The sequence below is a fragment of the Xyrauchen texanus genome, chromosome 22 (assembly GCF_025860055.1).
Source record: "Xyrauchen texanus isolate HMW12.3.18 chromosome 22, RBS_HiC_50CHRs, whole genome shotgun sequence".
Lineage (NCBI taxonomy): Eukaryota > Metazoa > Chordata > Actinopteri > Cypriniformes > Catostomidae > Xyrauchen > Xyrauchen texanus.
This window is the reverse complement of record NC_068297.1, coordinates 22,655,897-22,674,279: the sequence shown is the minus strand read 5'-3', so window position 1 is coordinate 22,674,279 and position 18,383 is coordinate 22,655,897. Positions and strand designations below refer to the sequence as shown.

Below are 18,383 nucleotides of genomic sequence, written 5' to 3'. Positions count from 1 at the left end.
ATTATCAGGTTCCTAAAAGGTGCCCGGAGGCTAACTCCCTCCCGGCCTAACCTGTTCCCCTCCTGGGATCTCTCGATCGTCCTCACGGCCGCTAGATTCAGCTGGACTCAGGGCCCTCTCTCTCAAGGCTGCCCTGCTGATCGCGCTCGCCTCCATCAAGAGGGTCGGGGACCTGCAAGCGTTCTCTGTTAGTGACACTTGCCTGGAGTTCGGTCCGGCAGACACATACGTGATCCTAAGACCGCGACCGGGCTATGTGCCCAAGGTTCCTACCACACCCTTCAGAGATCAGGTAGTGAACCTGCAAGCGCTGCCCCGGGAGGAGGCAGACCCAGCCCTTTCGTTGCTGTGTCCGGTACGTGCTTTGCATATCTATCTGGACCGCACACAGAGCTCTAGACGCTCTGAGCAGCTCTTTGTCTGCTTCGGGGGACAGCAGAAAGGGAACGCTGTCTCCAAACAGAGGCTTGCCCACTGGGTTGTCGACGCCATTTCATTGGCTTATCACACCCAGGCCGTGCCCCACCCCCCACCCCCCTTGCGGGTCCGAGCTCACTTACGTCCTCGTGGGCACTGGCCAGGGGCACCTCCCTAGCAGACATTTGCAGAGCAGCAGGGTGGGCAACACCTAACACTTTTTCGAGATTTTACAATCTCCGTGTTGAGTCAGTATCGTCCCGTACTGACTCAACCTGGTTGCCTTTTTTGAGTCCACAGTTCAGTGGAGGAACTCGCAGACCCAAGCCACTATGGGTACCCAATCTACCCTGTACTGGAATAGGTGCTCCACAGGTAAGGCCTCCTGTTCGGACTCCCCCTGTGTGTAATTCCGTGGTACTGTCCCCTCACGAGCGGACCCCCGTGTCTCCCTTAGGCAGTTACAGCTGCCTCGGTCGCCGTGCTATAAGCTTCCCCCCTCTACGAGGCTGGATCTACCACCGCACCAACTTTCCCACATAGGTCCTAAACAGGCCATGTGATGTATTTGCCACTCTTTGCCTCCCCTGTAGGGTAGGTGTGGCCTCCGCATGGTCTTCTCCCCCTGAAAGAAGGGCTAAGACCCCCTTCCCTTAATGCATGTAAGGGCCCCGGCCGTAGTTGCTCTATGCGAGAAACATAGAGAGAAAAGAGGCCCAGCCAGGCTGGCCCGTTCCCAGGTTGGCGGCCATCAACTTGTTCCCCCCTCCAGGGTAACCAGAAGGACTCTGATGGCTTGAATGGGGCATTGGGGATGGGTACGTGCAGTCTTATACAGCTGGTCACCTTTGCACGTAAGAATACCTGCCCGCTCCTGTATCAGCAGTTCACGTACACGGCTCAGCACATGGCACGTTTAAAAGTGGACCCCTAGTGTCGCTTCTCTGACACAACGTGGAGAGAGCGACAGAAGGGGAACGTCTAGGTTACGTATGTAACATCCGTTCCCCGATGGAGGGAACGAGACGTTGTGTCTTCCCCGCCACGTCGCTGAGCCGAGCCACTGTTGTGGCCAGATCATTTCCGGCTACTCAGAAAAATCCTGAATGAACTCCCGTATTTGCCCCGCTTAAATACCCGTATGTCCGGGGGCGGGATATGCAAATACCGGCTGCCAACTTCTCATTGGCCTTTTTTCATAGATCAGAGGTGTATATCGGCGCTCAAGAGAGACCCCTAGTGTCGCTTCTCTGACACAACGTCTCGTTCCCTCCATCGGGAAACGGAGGTTACATAAGTAACCTAGACGTTTTCTAATGATTCATCGATAAATTTACTCTAACATTTTCTCTAAATTTGACAAACAAATCAAACCACACATAGAAAAAATATCTGACTCTAAGTGCCCTTAGAATCATGGAAAGCTGAATGTGTTATTATATATATTCATATAAAAATGTAATAAGTAAGAGACCCCACAATAAGTCATATATTTTAGAGTAACAATGATGTTTGATAGCTCGATCTATAAAAGGTTCGGCATACCAAAATTCTTCTTTTTCCATCAGCTTTCATATAATCAAACCACCTTTTCTTCACCTCTGCAACTGTCCTTTGCACCTGTACAGGGCCAATTGTACAAAAAGACCTTACATGAGATGGTTTTGGTGGGTATTATGCAAATTACTAACCATGGGCGCACGCTCCCTCATTAAGAATAATCCAGATTCCACAACATAAGAACGAGTGTAAGGATAAATTTATGTGTGCATGCACCTGTTGTGAGTCAGGACAAAATTGTCCACAATTTTGTGAATGAGATTTACACATTTCACAGTATGGCTTCAGCAGTTTAGGTACACCGCAATTACGGTAACACTATATTAAAATCACATAATGTATCCCAGCTTATCCTTTACCCCCCTCCTCACTTAATCATAAACCAAACCACCATGTGGTGCTACAGTCATTAATATTGTGGGATCTCTAATCTGTGTTTTGTTCTGCAAAGGGCTTTGAGCCATCTCAGCTGTAGCCTTAAACCTTAACATGGAAAACAATCTAATGATTTTCCTTAGCTAATGTTGCCTTATGTTGTCGCCACATGACTGCACAGTCTGAAACCTGAAAGCACTGACACTGTGATACAGTGAAAAGTTGTCAGTCACTGAAAGGTTGCACACTGGGAGGCCACAAGCCCTCTGAGTGCTGTCTAGCACATACTGTGGCGTGGCGGTGGCGTGGCGTGGTGGCTAAACCACAGGGCTGTTAATCAGAAGGTCACAGGTTCTAACCTCACGGCCACCACCATTGTGTCCTTGAGCAAGGCACTTAACTCCAGGTTGTTCCGGGGGGATTGTCCCTGTAATAATTGCACTGTAAGTCACTTTGGATAAAAGCGTCTGCCAAATGCATAAATGTAAATGTACTGTATGTGTGCCTTATTAAAGGGAAAAGACAAATGCAAACGCTAAGACAGTTTTCATGTAGTAGCTTTACAATTTTCAAGGATATGTTGTTAAAATATGCAGTGCTTTAGTATTAGGCCCACAAAACCTGCCTTTCTATGTGTCCCACTCAAACTTTCCATTTCAATAGGTGATCTATGAACACAAGAAAGAAAACTGTGCTCATCAATACATGTAATGGGGTCTTTAAGATCTGTTGAAAGAAAGTGAAGTTGAGCATTTAGTTTTGCATGTTATTTCGGATTATGCACTAGCTAGAATCTATAGAGGTACCAAACTCCAAAGAGCTGGCTGGAGTTTCTGTTTGGTGCATTTACACTGATAACCAGGTCACTGTGCTAATTGGTTGCTAGTAGGCGTTCTTATACTGTAACGGTATCAGGAGGCAGATCACGTAAGCTCCAATGTCTGCTTTCTCATTGGTAGTTGCTAAAGTTATCAAATTAAAATGGAAATTTTAATATTTGTTCAACTTCAGATATAAATGCACATTTGAAGGCAAAATCTATGCATTTGAATTATAGATGTGCCAAGCTCTGACGTTGACTTAAGCCCAAAGTATACTTCAGTCAAATGCGAATGCTCAGGACGCGTGACTCAATTCCCATCATCAGCAGAGTGCTCAAGCACTGAACGCACGCAGCCCAATTTTTCAACCATTTGTCTTTGAACGTGCAGAATGCAACACTCATATTTGAGCCATTGTTTTCACGAAGATATGCTGGAAGAAGATGTAATTGCCAATAAACAACAGGAGATGAAGGTAAACGTCAACAGTGGATGTGCCTGTGTCAAGAGCGTGTGTGTGTGTGTGTGTGTGTGTGTGTGAGGAGGTCTGGGAATACCTATAGTTGTATAACTTAAGCCTGAGGGACTATAAAGACATCTTTTAAGGTTTAAACTTCTGAAGAGAAATAGTCCGGTATCTCGTACAGTCAAAGCGCTCATGAGCCAGCCACCTGTATATATGTGCACCGTGTTCAACTGTATCCATACACTGAGTGTTCACGTCAAAATTGAAGTTTACTTTGGGCTTTAGATGGAGGTCTTTGGCTGTTGTATTTTGACCTCTTATCAGCATCTTGCATCATAAGCAAAGCATTTTATAATGATGTCAATTTGATAGGAGATCAATTTTGGCAACCGTGTCTTGAGATGCCAATGTTCTGTTCTATGCTGTTGCGCTCTGTCTAGCATCCTGTTTGAACAGCCCCTTGCAGCACAGGGCTTAGATACATGCCATTACATAAGCCACAAATGCCACTTCACAACTGAGTTAAACTGAAAATAACTACTATCTCAGAATATTACAATTGGAGTATTGTAGCAGGATCATTGCACCAATATACAGCACAACACTAAGTTGACATTGAACAAACTATTGGTTTTATTGTGTTTTTTTTTTTTTCTAATTTGACTAAGATTTGAGAATATGAACTGACTAAATCTTTTATTATATAATGTTATGCACTATAGTTAAAAATGGAATGAACTTTTGTTAACAGCCAGAAATGTTTTTTGCAATAAACAATCTAACATGGTGCCGTTAGGTTTTAATGTATTTATTGTGCCCTTTCATAGATAAAGTTAGGTGATTTGATGTTTTGCAGCTTTTTACCCTAACTTAAATAATTTATTTAAAGATGTCCTGACATGCCTTTTTTATTATTTTAATAATTCCTTGAGGTTCACTTATAATATTGATAGTGCTTTTTGCATAAAAAAAACAGACATATCATTTTAAAATATGATAACTATTCACCTTCATTCTGACCCTCTGTCAGAAACGCTCGGTTTTGGTGCTGCTTCTCCTTTAAGACCTGACAGTAAATCCCCATTGTTATGATTGGCTCTCTGCTTTTGACTGACCTGCTCTCTTTCCTTGTCATCTCACTGCTCATTGCTGCTGGGTGGGGCTATTGAAGTACTAAGGTTGTGATGAGGAGGAGGGCGTGGTTTGGGCCATGAGGGTGCTGAGTTAATTAATCAGCAGGAGCGAGAGATAAAGGGGAGCCAGAGACGCCAGTTAGAGAGCGAGATAGAAACATGTGGCCATGCTGTGTGTGTTTAGGTTTGTTTTATGTTGTTTTATGTTCAGTTAAATCATTAAAGTTATGTTGACTGTCCTGTCGGTTCCCACCTCCTCCTTGCCCATTCTGAAGCCGTTACAAAGGTAAAGTAGTAGTTTGTGTTGTTGTGGAGGTGGTCAAATGTAGAAGTCTACCACAGTGTGATATCACAATGTGGGGGAAGTAGAGGAGTCATTTTGACAGCTTGGTTTAAACAAGTACTTGTTTTTTTTTTTGTTTGTTTTTTTTTGCAGTGAGGAGGACGTTTTGAGTTCTGAAACTTACAGTATGTTTTTAAAGTACAATGACCTCTTACATGTCTAAAAATCAAGAAAAATGTTATTCCTCATGACTACTTAAAAATTCAAATATAATTTGAATATACGTAATTCACAATTTGGTCATATTTAAGTGAAAATTTGGAATTTACTTTCACAACCATTTGACAGCCATGGTTGTTGCCACACTGCTCATTTGCTTAATTTGTAACTGAACTTTGTCAAATTGTCAACCGTCACTTTGCCGTTTCAAGTTACTGTCTGTGTGAATGCCCCTTTAAACATCATCCATTTTATTTGAATGTGTTAGCTTTCACTGTTTCTCTTTGAATGTGCTGCATCAGGCTTAGCTAAACATGTTGCCTCTGGTCACTAGAAAGTACAGAGCAGGTGCACTTTATAAACTGGATTTACAGACTTATCAGCATGCTTTGATGATAAAAATGACTGCTATTACCACAGCTCTGCACAATGGGAATGAAAAATGTGGAGCTATTCCCACTAACAAGTTAAAGCAGGGGTTGACAACCTATGGCACGCGTGCCAGCATTGCCATGCGGAGGGGAAATCACTGGCACGGCAGCAACGGCAAGCGAGGAGTCAACATCTTGATATAATCCTACCTCATGATCGTGTAGCATGTTTTCATGAGCTGAATGGGAGGCTAAACAAAAAGTTAAAATGTGACGAGACTGCAGTAAACCCAAAAGACTCGTGCAGCATGTGTGAGCCATTCGAACATCACGAGCCGGCAGCGCTTTACTTCTGTTAATCGCACAAGTAAATGTGCCTGCTTTGCTTCGGGTAGGCTGCGCGGAAAATAGCCTGCATTCTGTGTTTTGTTTGTTTCTTTTTGCTTACAGAACAACATGTGATGTAATAAGGAAAACACCCCTATTAATCCTTGAGATTTCACATACAGGTACAAACAACCTCACCATGGTCACATGAAAACTTACATTTATCGATTAAAAGATAAAACATAAACCCACACTGTGGGGTTTAAAAATCTGAGTCTATTCAAAATATAAACCTAAAAATAAAGTTTTAGGGTTTATAATGTGCAATTCACCGAAAAGGGCACTTCATGTCAAAATGGTTGCCAACCACTGAGCTGCGTGGAATCCCTGTTTGGATTTATGATGTACACTGAGGTGTCATTAAACCCTTGTGAGGAGAGTGTGTATGAGTAATTAAGAAAGATTTGAAAAAGAGGTTTATGGAGTTCTGCAAGTTGTGGGGAAATTGGTGCTCCAATTTTCTTCAAAGTGAAATAATGTTATTTGTCTTTTAAACTGCATTTCCCTTTGGTTTCCTTTGTTCATTCATCTCTAGCTTTGAAATACAAAGGCTTGCATCAGTGGGCCTTGAGTTATAACATACAGAAATGAACAAAAACAGAAGAAGGAACTAAAAAAAAAAGGAAAGAGAGAAAAAGAAGCCATGGAGCGTGAGTAAATTAATTAATTTTCTGTTCGGTTAGAGGCCCTGACTGTGCAGAACTCTAGGATTGGGGTAGATGGTGGAAGGGTACAAACAGGGAATAAAATGAGATGGAAGGATGCCACTCTGCCTGGTTACATACCTGAGAATGAATCTCAAAAGGTGAGTATGTAAGAAAAGAGCATCTAATCTTCCCTCACACAGAAAGATGATGAAAGACAGATGGAAGTGTGACAAGAAGGAAACATTTCACTCAGAACTCAAAACAGGTGAGATGAAAAGTAATATGGCAGAATTATCTTCACTTTGGCATGTTGCCTAAAAGTTCATTCCTGATGAAAATGAGATTGTGAATGACAGAAAGATAGCGAGTTCCATTCCACTCAGTCATACATGTTGACGATACCAGTAGAAACTCAACCTGTAACGATGGAAATCTCTCTTTCACTCACACACACATACTGTACGTTGTTGAACAATATTATCTGGCAGGGATGCAAAATTTCAAAGGAACATTTTTATGTTTATCCAACAGGTTTATATGTCACATACATTTTCTCTATGAAAAATGCTCATGCTACAATACAGACTCTATTAAATGGTTAACTAGTTGCTATTCACTTGGACAGACTTGAGCTCTAACATATCATTTTGATTAAAAAAAGTGTGTTTTCCACAATTAGGCTGCACCTTATCTGAATAAACATCATCTAGTGGCAAGGACCATTTTGGTTTTGCCTATTGAGGCGTGGAAGAACAAAACCCTCACCCACGAAGCACACCCAATAATCCAACATTCATCAAATACCCTTTATGCCTAGAGATTTAGTTTTTTGTTGATTTCAGGAGGTATTGTGATATATTTGTCTCTTACATGCATAATGTTTATTTTTTAAATAAAATGTGCAATCACTCAGACTGTTACATAACAAAAATCACAATATATTTTCCAAACAATGTAAAAATGAAGCCGAAATAGTTTTAGGCAAACCGTATATATCTCAAACCTCATAAGCTGTTGTTTCTCCACCATCCCCAAAGGACAGTAAAAGTGAAATGAATGATCATCCTCAAGTCCATGGCACATACATGGATGAAGTGCATTTCACATCAAGCTCACTCACTCAGCCCCAGTACAGTAAGTAACCACCAGCCATCCGTATTTTAATGAAGCCTTCATGATGCTGCCTGCAGATAAGATTGTTAAGCAAACTGCAGACCTTGCTGCTCCTGTAGCTTAATGTGAAAACAGAGCGCTGGACGGAGGACAAACTCACCCTCAGAGGACCATTAGAGGAGGAGAGCAATACAGTGAGCGCGTCAGTCTCCCGTGGCACCGGGTCATATCCGATTCTTCAGCTGCGCACTCAGGAGGAGCGCACGGAGGGGAGCCATGAGAGGCGGCCGGCTGCTGCAGCTCTGCCAGACGCGCTGTTCCACATTGGCTGAAGTGCAGCAGTGAGGGTTTGTCCGACGCCGGAGCTGCAGCGAGCAGACAGACTAACGCGCACGCACGCACACATGCGGGAGCGGGCAGTGAGTGTGTGCGGAATGTGAAAGCGTGCTCTGTGTTGCACACCCACTGCGTTATCCACCACAAGGAGGCTTAAGAGATATCCGATTCCGGAGGTTCGGTGTGTCCCTCTTGATTTCTCACATCACAGAGACAGGCACGTGTGCACACTCGCGCTCGCACGCACGTAGAGAGACGCGCTGATGATGTTCATCACCCGCTGCTGCAGACCCGGGTGTGTGTTTGCAATTCGTGTGTGTTAAGATAAGAGAGAGAGGGGTAGAGAGAAGAGAAAGGGAGGGGGTTGGAGATAGTTAACAAGATAGAGTTTAGAAAGCAAAGAAAAAGAAAGGGAGTGCTAAAAGAAACAAAAGAGAAATGGAAGGAAAGAGGAATCCCAAGTGGTTGCGGGAAATTCAGTTGGTCAGAGAGATCCTTATCCCGTATCTGAGCTAACTAACAGACAGAGGTTTAGACAGTATAATCAGTGTGGGTGCATTAGGGATTTCAAAAGCTGAGAAGTAATAATACTTTCGATTTTTTTTTAATTGGATGGCCCATATTATCAGACTGATTATACCTTGTTACAAGATGACATTATTTAAATGAGAAAGCGATGTAGAGATTGCATAATCTCAACGTGAATGAGGGAAATCAAAATGTAAGGAACAGTAATTAGATAGTTAATTAAAGCGAGTCAACTCTGTGTTTAATAATTACCCTGTAAACCAGAATAAGTTAGCAGAACTCAGTAATCAGACACATAAATGTTTACATTTTTTAAGTTAAATTCCTAATTTAAGTAAGTGGAACTGTTAGGTTTTGATTTTGTACTACTTATGCATGCTAATTGCTCTTAACTTGAAAAATCGAATAAGCTAACTCATGCATTTTAATGCACTTAACTCAAAACTTCAGTTATTTCCATCACTTTATTCACCCAAGTTAAATCTGACTATAGAGACTTGTTTAATAATGGATATAGCATTAAGTAAGATACACAATTGGTATCAGTCCTCAACCTAAGCTCAAGCTCCACTCTTCATCATAATGTTAACCCCCAAAACTCCACATAGCAGAAACTCTTCTAAATGGCAACATAAAACATTAGACACTAGTCAAGTCAAGTCAAGTTTATTTGTATAGCGCCTTTCACAACACATCGTTTCAAAGCAGCTTTACAGAAGATCAGCATTAACAGACGATAAAACTGTTATGTCTATAAAGTCGATGAATCATCATTGTGCAATTTAGATAAAATACGATTCTTAATCGTGTTTAAAAATAATTAAATAATAATTGTATTAATAACCCCAGTGCAAGCCCCCACTAGCAAGTTTCCCCCTTTGCATTCATGTTAAAAAAAACACATGAATTCACACTTAATTTTAACATTTACTTTTCCTATCGAATCCCATGCAAAGCATGCTAGGAACAAGAATTCCCCTGCCCGATTTGAGTTTACCAAGCAAAATAAAAGTAAGTTCATTAAACTCAAAACTATACAACAGTTCAGGTTATTTAAAAGGTGTCAGTTTTGTGAACTCAATAGAAAAATAAAGTTCTACATACTCTAACTAATTTGAATTAATTCATTTTCCCTGTACTCAATACAATTAATTACTTTGAGCATTGGGGTTTACAGTGTACCAGAATTCCTCCTCTGCAGTAAATTTTGTAAAGTATAGTTTTACGTTTGACATTTGTTGGATATTCGGGTTCATACATATTAAACTTCACTTGACCTAAAGATGTCAAACCAACGGCAAATTACTCAGAATAGTTTTCCCTCTATTGCACAAAGCTTATTTTTGGGAGCAATAGAGATAATACTATTCTGAGTAATTTGCAGTTGGTTTGACATCTTTAGGTTAAGTGGTATTGAAGTTTAATGAGTTTAAAGGGACCAAATATTTTATTTAAAAACAGGGATTAAATATTCTATTTAAAAACTACCAAAGAAAAACTCCCAAAAATAAGCCTTGTGCAATGGAGGGAATAATATTCGGAGTAATTTGCAGTTGGTTTGGCATCTTTAAGTCAAGTGGTCTTGAAGTTTAATGTGTATGAACCTGAATATCCAACGAATGTCAAATGTAAAACTAACTTTACTGCAGTAATTCCTTTGGGGCTAAATCAACCATGTTCTCCCTGCTGCTTCAAACACAAGCACATGTCATGTCTCCAGACTTTGCTGGTTCATTCTGTTGTTTGTTTTTCTCTCTCCATCATGTTTCACAGGTGGAGTCGGTGAGCGTAATCTGCGTTTCCATGGGAACGCTGATCGCTCCCTGGGAGGCTTCGATTTCGGTAATGGGTTTCTCACACACTCCACCTGTCTTCCTCCAATTGCATGCCCTACTTCATCCCTTGTGTGTTCCCTAGATGTTTGCTGGTTTAGTTATAATTTTTTTATTATTATTTTGCTGTACCTTAATGCTGTTTTCCTGTTTAGTGTGAAGTTCTGTTCAGTTGGTTGCTTTGTCTCCGAGTGGTGTTTGCCCATCAGATCGGTGTTGCCTGGTGATTGCGCTCAAGGAGGATTGCTTGGATTCTGCCGTGTGTCGGGAGACTTGTTCTGGGCTCTGCTTCGCACCACACCACCATTCAATGGATTGTCCAGACCTCCACAGCACTACACTGACGAACACATATCCTCACCCCAGTGACTTCCTTATTGAGCTTCACCGAGCTGGCACTGAAAAGCTTATGTGTTGACTGTCCAGTTAAAGACTCTAGAGCTTTACCTCTGTGTTTGGGTCTTGTCTTTCCCCCAGTGTGACAACACACACAACTATCCTAATCATCCCACAGCTCAAAAGTAGACTACGCTAATGTTCTCGCATCATTTTGACTGTTTCACTAAACAGGAATTTGTACCATCCAAGTCCAGAGACAACTCCATTCCCATAATCATGTTTCCATCCTGAGAATAAATCCTTTTAAACTTCGAGATGTACAGGAGTTAGAGGCATTTTACACTTTATAAACCTCTCAGTATTCTTGACACATATACTGTATAATTATGATAGACCGATGCATCAGCCAGACTGATTAACTGACCAGTATATGGAGATTATCCTTAGTCAGTATGTATACATGAGCAGTTATAATCTCTGCAGTGGGTTTTTGCTTGATCAAGCTACAGTCTGCACTTGTCTGTCCAAGTATAATTTAAGAAGGATGTCATCTGAGGAAGTGTTAAATACATAGAGCATGTAATTTCCATTTTACGGAGTTTGGACACAACTCTGTGGGCAGTTTTCGTCTGATTACAGCCCTCTACGTTACGAGTAAATTATTCACATATGCAACTACACTCACCTAAAGGATTATTAGGAACACCATACTAATACTGTGTTTGACCCCCTTTCGCCTTCAGAACTGCCTTAATTCTACGTGGCATTGATTCAACAAGGTTCTGAAAGCATTCTTTAGAAATGTTGGCCCATATTGATAGGATAGCATCTTGCAGTTGATAGAGATTTGTGGGATGCACATCCAGGGCACGAAGCTCCCGTTCCACCACATCCCAAAGATGCTGTATTGGGTTGAGATCTGGTGACTGTGGGGGCCATTTTAGTACAGTGAACTCATTGTCATGTTCAAGAAACCAATTTGAAATGATTCGAGCTTTGTGACATGGTGCATTATCCTGCTGGAAGTAGCCATCAGAGGATGGGTACATGGTGGCCATAAAGGGATGGACATGGTCAGAAACAATGCTCAGGTAGGCCGTGGCATTTAAACGATGCCCAATTGGCACAAAGGGGCCTAAAGTGTGCCAAGAAAACATCCCCCACACCATTACACCACCACCACCAGCCTGCACAGTGGTAACAAAGCATGATGGATCCATGTTCTCATTCTGTTTACGCCAAATTCTGACTCTACCATCTGAATGTCTCAACAGAAATCGAGACTCATCAGACCAGGCAACATTTTTCCAGTCTTCAACTGTCCAATTTTGGTGAGCTCTTGCAAATTGTAGCTTCTTTTTCCTATTTGTAGTGGAGATGAGTGGTACCCGGTTGGGTCTTCTGCTGTTGTAGCCCATCCGCCTCAAGGTTGTGCGTGTTGTGGCTTCAAAAATGCTTTGCTGCATACCTCGGTTGTAACGAGTGGTTATTTCAGGCAAAGTTGCTCTTCTATCAGCTTGAATCAGTCGGCCCATTCTCCTCTGACCTCTAGCATCAACAAGGCATTTTCGCCCACAGGACTGCCACATACTGGATGTTTTTCCCTTTTCACACCATTCTTTGTAAACCCTAGAAATGGTTGTGCGTGAAAATCCCAGTAACTGAGCAGATTGTGAAATACTCAGACCAGCCCGTCTGGCACCAACAACCATGCCACGCTCAAAATTACTTAAATCACCTTTCTTTCCCATTCTGACATTCAGTTTGGAGTTCAGGAGATTGTCTTGACCAGGACCACACCCCTAAATGCATTGAAGCAACTGCCATGTGATTGGTTGATTAGATAATTGCATTCATGAGAAATTAAACAGGTGTTCCTAATAATCCTTTAGGTGAGTGTACATTTCATGCTATACGACTACAATATGTCTGTTACTAGCCACTGGTAAGTAAATATTAAGATTTAACTCGCAATGATTGAGATAGTGTTGAAGCACACCACGATCCTTTTATTAAATAAGAAGCTGGATTCAGCCTCCTCTTCTACTGCGTAATGTGTCTCATGAGCAGGCAATCTGAAGGAAATGTCCCTTATTTGACTGTAGTTATTTTCACAGCTACAGACCAGTAACTGTTGAATGCTGTTGGAAGGTAAAAGTGTTGCAAAATGTGAGAGCTTGTAAAATAAATTTGTACAAGCAAGTCAATACTTATTATGCAAGTAAGTTTCCTTTTGGCTAGTTCCGTGTATTGTGTGCCCAAAGACGAGATCCATTCAGTTTATGTCTCTTTTAATATCTTTCAGTTATTTACAGTCAGTTGGTGAACAAAAACTTAAAAATAAACATTAATTGCAGTTACACATTGCACAGATGTGGTAAAAATAGCTGCAACTTCTAATGTACAATGCACTTATTCAACCATAAACATTTTCATGCGGAAACAACCAGATCTCTTAAAGAGACAGTACCATTTTAGCGCTTGTTATTCATAATGTAAACTCAATGTAAATCGCACAAGTGCATATACAAATATTCAACAAACAGCCTGATCTCATGCTGAATTTGGAAAGAGAACGTCAACTTTTTTTAGCAAAAATCGGTATATGTTTACCAAAATTTAAAACACTGATCCCAGTGGACAAAGTTATGTGTTATAGGCCGTATAGGAATATGTGAGATACATTTATGTCCAGGAGAGGTTGCCTAAAGCTAGCTGTGAAGCGAGTTCCTTTCAGCTGTACAAGATAAAATACAGTGAAGAGGAATTCATATTTTATTGATTCTACCCCCCAACTCAAACCCAAACTTACACCTAATCATTTGTGGAGTAAAAATTTAATGTTTTCAGGAAAAGTGCAACCTCTGAATTACACTTATCACTGATTAAGCAAATGAGATTCCTGGTTTCGACGTGGATACGAACCCAGGTCTATCATGCTGCTTTCGCAACATGCTGCCAGTCGAGCCACGCGGGAAGGTAAACACATTGAAACTGATGCAAAAATGTCTGGTGGGAAATTATGCATGTCAGTGATTCGGCATTCTGTCGCAGATCCTGGGGTACCAGAACTTTCAGAAACAGCAAGCCGACTTTTTGTGTGATTATTGAAACAAAATATAGTAATCTAGTAAGTGAAATAAATGTGTAAAGACAAATATATAAAGGCAAAATCATACATCATGAAATGTTTTAACTAGGGCTGTCAATCGATTAAAAATTGTAATTGAATTAATTACATGGTGTCCCGATTAATTAATTAATCGCATATACAAATATTTGCTGAGAAAGCCCCTCATATAACAATAATTAAATATATAAATATTGTACATATTTATATCAGTATATAATTATACATAGTTATCTTTAAATATTTAAAAATGATTTATGAATGACGTTTACGTCTAGAGCCAAGAGTTATATTAAAACAAACAACAACAAAAAGGAAAATAAATAAACAGTTTAAATAAAAAAATCAAATTGTTTACATATTTCAATACACTTTACAGCTTTCTTGTTACTAAAATTGGAAATTGTTCTGAGGTATTGCTGAACCTTTAAATTAAAAATTAAAACTAATGGTTTATAACCACCATACTTACATTTATGAATACTAAACAACAAAAGCAGAAAATTAATCAAATGATATTCCTTATGAAGAGACATGTCATAGCTAAAAAAAAACGAATAAATCATTTTCAAAACAAAGTTGAAAGCTGGGAATGATATGATCTCTAACAATCTTGCAGAAATCAGACCAAAAACAAGTCAAGTAGGGACAACTCCAAAATAAATGAAATTTGTTTTCCACCTGCAGACCACAAAATGTACAGAATATATCGACATCACAATTACATCTCTCTACAAGAAAATAATTATTGGTTTATAATAATTACTTATAAATACCTTTTATTTTATTTGTGATTAAATATTTATGGTGTAATTTCCAAATTTTGCACCATCTCAATCCAGCCACACCCTGCGTCAGACATGCTTGTGTAGCGTCTCAGGTGCGTTGCATCATAAACATAAAATGTTTAGTTCACTGTTTCAAGTTAAATATAGTTTATTACTCAATCTTTAAACACATCTTGAGATCCCTTAGTTCGCATTTGCGCTCGTTCAAGTGTTTAGAACGCAAGAACATAAGGCATGTTTGTGTTGTTCTGCCTACTGAAATGTTTTCTTCACGCAGCTGAAATTTCACTTACTGCCATCTGGAGTAAACAGGTGGTACTACAAGCTTGCATTCCTTAGCATTGCGATTAATTGCATACATTTTTTAACGCATTATTTTTTGCAAAATGAATCGCACTGAATGCGTTAAATCAACAGCCCTAGTTTTAACTTAAGAAAACACTGCAAATTTAATAAACATACTCGTGCCACATCTGTGCAAGGGTTTGGTAAAAATACAATTTTGTTTGGTATTGCATATTAGTTTTGATAGTAGCTCTTAAATTATTATTTTTTTAAATATAATTATTAAATAATTCTTATATGTGTAATTCTATGTTCATTATTAGGTTCCAACCTTGTGAATGTTTTTTTAAAAACTGGATATGAAATTTCAAATAGAGGAAAAAACATATGCAATTTCATGACATCATATGAATTGACAGAATGTTTAATTTTTTTGCAAACCTGCACATAACATTTTATAAAGATGAATTATTGTGTTAATATGAAATTAAACTTTTAAAATTCATGTTGTGTACTGACTGGTTTATAACTGTACCCAATTTTTGCTGCGTAATTAATTTGTCATTGTCATATCATTTTTACCTCAGTTCAGACAATTCCATCACATGCTCGACAATCTTCGAATATATTGTGTGTGTTTAACCACAACATGTTTCATTACACTGATAAATATAAGTTTATTTACATTATACTGTCATATTGATATTTTAGATCCGCTAACACAACCCCAAAATCAAACAAATGACCAATTTAATTTATTATCTGTGCCATAATGTATTGGTCATAAAAAAAAAAAATATCATCAACCACTACTGTATTGGTCAAAAAATATGTAGGATACAATGGGCAGGGTTGGGGAGTATCGGGATACATGTAACGAGATTACGTATTTAAAATACAAACTACAAGTAACTGTATTCCACTACGGTTACAATTTAAATAATTGGTAATTAGAATACAGTAACATTCAAAAAGTATTTTGATTACTGAAGAGATTAATTTGCATCTTATTGTCATTTGTTTCATTTAATATTTAGTCCTTTCAGATGGAAAACATTTATCCATATAAATGATTTTATTTTATTGTATTTGTTTATTTAACAGGGACAATACACTAGGCATTGTTAAACACAGACAACCGATGCCGTGTACATAGGGCATATAGCATAAAGCTAATTTGCATCCCTCGTCCCTGGTTAGGCTTTTACATAAAATCAAAACTAAAATACAATCATCACAAGAAACAAAACAAGTACACTTATGTATACACAGATAACTGTGTACATGTTGTGTACAAACATTGGCATATTGACACGGGCGTCGGACTGGGGGGGTAAAGGGTACCGAGTACCCAGGGCCCGAGGCAGGGGGGGCCCATTAGAAGTCAGTTTTCTATACATACATATTTGGTACGGGGGCCCAGCAAGATGGTTTGTACCCAGGGCCCAAAATTTGGTGCTACGCCCCTGTATTGACATAAAAATGTAACTTTATACAAAGGCACAAAACATGAAATGTAAATTATCCTACATACAAAAAGAAAATGTAAACTTAACCATCCTGAATAAACCTAAGGTACTCAATGTTCACATCTCTGAAAAGATTTCAGCCAGTGTTTCAGCTTTGTAGAGAAAAATGTGAGTTCTGTTTGCAACTTCAAATCTACAGGTATAGTGTTCCATAGATGATTCACTGAAAAGGATGAATGACCTACAGCAGTTCTGCATCTCCGAACACTACAATTCCCACTTACTGCCCCTCTGGTCTTTGCCCCATCACTGCTGTATTTTTGTATCAACTGACAGATTACATCAGGGGCATGGTCATATATACACTTAAATACTGTTTTTATAAAAGAGAACTTTAAAAAATTATCAAAACTTAACAAATCATACTTGAGATACAAATTGAGAAGCCTGAAATGATCGCAAAATAGGTCATATATGATAATATCATATTATCCATAAACATTTGAGCTGCTTTAAAAGATATACATGGTCTTATCATATGAAAACAGTTCAAATGTGTCTTAATAGTCTTAGACATTTTCTTAATATGAGCATCAAACTTAAGCTTCGAATCTACAATGACACCTAAATATTTAAATTTACTCACGTCCTTGATTTTCTTTTGGTTATTTTGATTTTAAATCCATCCAGCGATGATGCGATCCAAAGTGCATTTGAACAGTGGTGAAACACTTTCTTCTTCATACGAGCAGACAGAGAACTACGTTTGAAGTTTATTTTTGTAAATTTTCAGAATTATGCTTAGCTAAAATGCTATTTCTATCCATTTTACATGCACATTACCAGTCACGATCGTATTTTTTATCAAGAAAATTCATGTTGGTTCATAATTTCTTTTTTCTAGTTAGACCTTTGAAATTAGGGCAAAAATTGTATACTTGATAATGTTTTTATTTTTTTATGTCAAAAAAAGTTAAATAATCTACCAGTGCTGAAGAAGTAATCCAAAGTATTTATAATACATTACTAACCTTGAGTGATCTAACGGAATATGTTACAAATCACATTTTACAACATGTATTCTGTAATCTGTAGTGGAATACATTTCAAACGTAACTCTCCCAAACCTGACAATGGATAACATAAACAGGCTGTATATAGTTTTAATACTTGCCAGATCGGTTGGCATTTAATTTGCACAGGTAAATATTGAATAGTTTCTGTACAATCTACACAGATTTTCTGCTTGATTGCTTTACAAATCCAGCTTACTCTGCAACCGCTAAAAGTGTTTCCTACATCAGTAAATGTGCTCATATCATCTTTGTAAAAAAATGCACACATATTCAGCAATTAAAACAGCTAAAAAGGCAGTTCTCATTAGAGGGTAAGTAGAGAGTTCACACACAGTGTCTTTCACAGCCACAAAACGTTCATCTCTGCAGGTGTCTGAGCAGAGGAACTTTTCTCCTGTGCCTCGGGCATTCTATGTCATTAACCAGAATGTAAAGTAAAACTGCTCTCTCTACCAATTACTGAAAATTTCATAGTTCAACAGAAATAATGATCACTGAATTTCACCATATGCAAGCACAGCATGGAGATTAATTGTGTAACTTTTTCGACATTTACACATTCTCCTGTCCCAGCTTAATATGTAGAGACAACTAGGCCTATAATGAAACCATACTTAGGATGATTTCTTAAAAAAACTGAACACTGTGTTTCTGTGGCGCTAAATTGCTTGCTTGAGTGGACCATTAATCCCAACATAGCAACACTGACTCATGACCAATGGTGTGAGTTTGGGGCGGAATTGTCTGTTTGATCATCAACTTCATATGGTGGGTTATTTGTGAAAGCTGTTTGAAAACAATGTTTATT

At 39.1% G+C, this 18,383-nt stretch overlaps 1 protein-coding gene across 1 annotated transcript in view; it reads right to left on the bottom strand.

Annotated features, from left to right (window-relative positions):
• The window catches only part of insyn2ab (inhibitory synaptic factor 2Ab), a 71,899-nt gene extending 63,842 nt beyond the window's left edge, over nt 1-8,057 (bottom strand). Inside the window, exon 1 of the mRNA XM_052154177.1 lies at nt 7,953-8,057. The gene's annotated coding sequence lies outside the window, so the exon portion shown is untranslated. The remainder of the gene's footprint in view (nt 1-7,952) is intronic.
• Between the last annotated feature and the right edge of the window lie 10,326 nt (nt 8,058-18,383).